This window comes from Myotis brandtii, unplaced genomic scaffold (genome assembly GCF_000412655.1).
Source record: "Myotis brandtii unplaced genomic scaffold, ASM41265v1 scaffold244, whole genome shotgun sequence".
Lineage (NCBI taxonomy): Eukaryota > Metazoa > Chordata > Mammalia > Chiroptera > Vespertilionidae > Myotis > Myotis brandtii.
The window spans coordinates 2208123-2210595 of record NW_005359225.1 but is presented as its reverse complement, the minus strand read 5'-3'; positions in this window follow the sequence as shown (position 1 = coordinate 2210595).

Here is a 2473-nt window from a genome sequence, read left to right as displayed (position 1 = left end):
GACCAGGGCAGGGGGCGGGGCGCTCTCCAGGTGCCCGCCCTCCGCCCGCGCCGTCAGGGGGCAGGAGCCAATGGAAGAGTGGGAGGAGGGCGGGGCTCTGCGGGACGCGGACTCTACCTTGGAGAGGGCGGGGCCAATAGGGAGCAGTGAGGCTGGAGGGAGGACAATGCGGGGCTGGGGCAGTTTAAAGAGCGGAGCGGGAGGGAAGGTGACCTGGGGACCTGAATGGAGGGCGAGGTGAAGAGGAGGGAGAAGTGAAAAGGACTGATTTGTCTGGGACCGGGGCGTGGAGACCGCCTTGTAGGGGAGAGAAGGAGTCATGCGATGGGACAGGGGTCGAGGTAGGGAAAGAAACGGGATGGAGGTGCGTTACCCGAGGTAGTGGAATCCCCAGGATGAGTGGAGTCCTCCGAATTGTGAGACCGCCCTCACGATACTCTTCACCCTCCCAGCTTCTAGGGCTCAGCGTGAGGAAGTGAGTGAGCCTTGGATGCTGTGCAATATCCAGATTTCAGGAAGCGGTGAAAACTAAGTTTTTTGAAAATACAGAGAGGATCTTTGTTACTAAGCATGTCCCCCTTCTCGGCCCCATACACACGGAGGAACGTCATTATCAGCAGCGGATTGTGAGTGACCTTTCTGCCCTTTGCTCCCGTCCCTCCCAAGCGCTTTGGGGCAGGAGCTGTGTCTGGTTCGTACCTACCGAGTTCCCAGGACCCTGCTCAGGGCGGGGCACAGAGCGGGCAGTGCCGGGTTTTGCTGTCCGAAGGAGCGAACGTTGAATGAATGGCCTGGGGAGCAAAGGAATGGAGGCTCACACAGTACAACCTATGCAGAGGCGCCGCATTTCACTGGTGAGGACACTGAAGCACCGAGAGGCCAAATGATGTTCTCAAGACCATATAGCTGGCCCCGGATATTTCCCACTTCTCACTGTAGCACTCTAGGCACAGCTGTGTGGCTTTGAACAGGTCACTGGGCCTTTCTGAGGCTCCGGTGCCTCACCTGTAACAGGGCAATGAAGATGCTGCTCCTGGGCAGGCACCAGGCTCCAGAGGATGGAGGGAGCTATTCCTGATGGAGGAAACGGCATGTGCAAAGGCATGGGATCTGAAAGAACACCTCGGGGGACCCCTGGCCTATTCTGGGGGATTAGGAGAGGTTTCCCTGAGGGAGTGACAGGCAGTTCAGGCCAGAAGTGGGGGTTAGCCAGGTTAGGGGGGAACCTCAGGGAATGGGCAGTGCTCTGGGCAGAGAGGCCAGTCTAGGCAAAACTCTGGAAGTGAGGGAGAGCGTTGCTTTGTTGGAGAACCAGACAAGTTTGGGGTGACTGGAGCTCTCGGGGCAGTGTGAAGAGGCAGACGGGGCCAGGCAGAAAGGACTTCGGATTTTATTCCAGGAGCTAAGGACTCTGCTGGGGTCTTGCTCTTGACCCTGAACTCAGCAAGGTCATGCTGAGGCCCCAGTCCTGAAGACCCTGAGTCTGGACTCACTGGTTGTCAGAAGGGTATCCTGGGAAGTTTTATGCCAGGTATTAGTATGGGAAGGACAGAACTTTGTAGGGAAACCAGGTAGCATGAACACACCCAAAGCCCACAAAAGGCAAATGGTGTGGGGCCTGTATGGCTAAGGGTTAAGTCCTCAGTGAGTCCTGGACCCAGACACTCTGTCCCTTCCTCCCTATAGAGTACACCAGCCTCTGAGTGTGATTGGAAGCACAAGGAAGAGCTGGAGCTGGAGGCTGAAGTCCAGGCTGGGGGGTGCCCTCTCCTAGCCAAACCCAGGGTCGGCGGTGGGCAGGTTGGCCCCAGGAAGCTTGCACTTGTCTTATGTGTTGAGCTTGGTCATGGTGCTAAGAAACCTGCCCGGCCAAAATGGCTCAGTAGAGTACACCAGCCTCTGAGTGTGATTGGAAGCACAAGGAAGAGCTGGAGCTGGAGGCTGAAGTCCAGGCTGGGGGGTGCCCTCTCCTAGCCAAACCCAGGGTCGGCGGTGGGCAGGTTGGCCCCAGGAAGCTTGCACTTGTCTTATGTGTTGAGCTTGGTCATGGTGCTAAGAAACCTGCCCAGTCAAAATGGCTCAGTGTTGAACGTCGACCTATGAACCAGCAGGTCATGGTTCAATGCCCCGTCAGGGCACATGCCAGGGTTGCAGAATCCATCTCCAGTAGGGGGTGTGCAGGAGGCAGCCAATCAATGATTCTATCTCATCATTGATATTTCCATCTTTCTCTCTGAAATCAATAAAAATATATTTTAAAAAAGAAACATTGTGCTCTAGCTGGTTTGGCTCAGTGGACAGAGCGTCAGCCTGCGGAATGAAGGGTCTTGGGTTCAATTCTGACAGGGTTGCAGAATCCATCTCCAGTAGGGGGTGTGCAGGAGGCAGCCAATCAATGATTCTATCTCATCATTGATATTTCCATCTTTCTCTCTGAAATCAATAAAAATATATTTTAAAAAAGAAACATTGT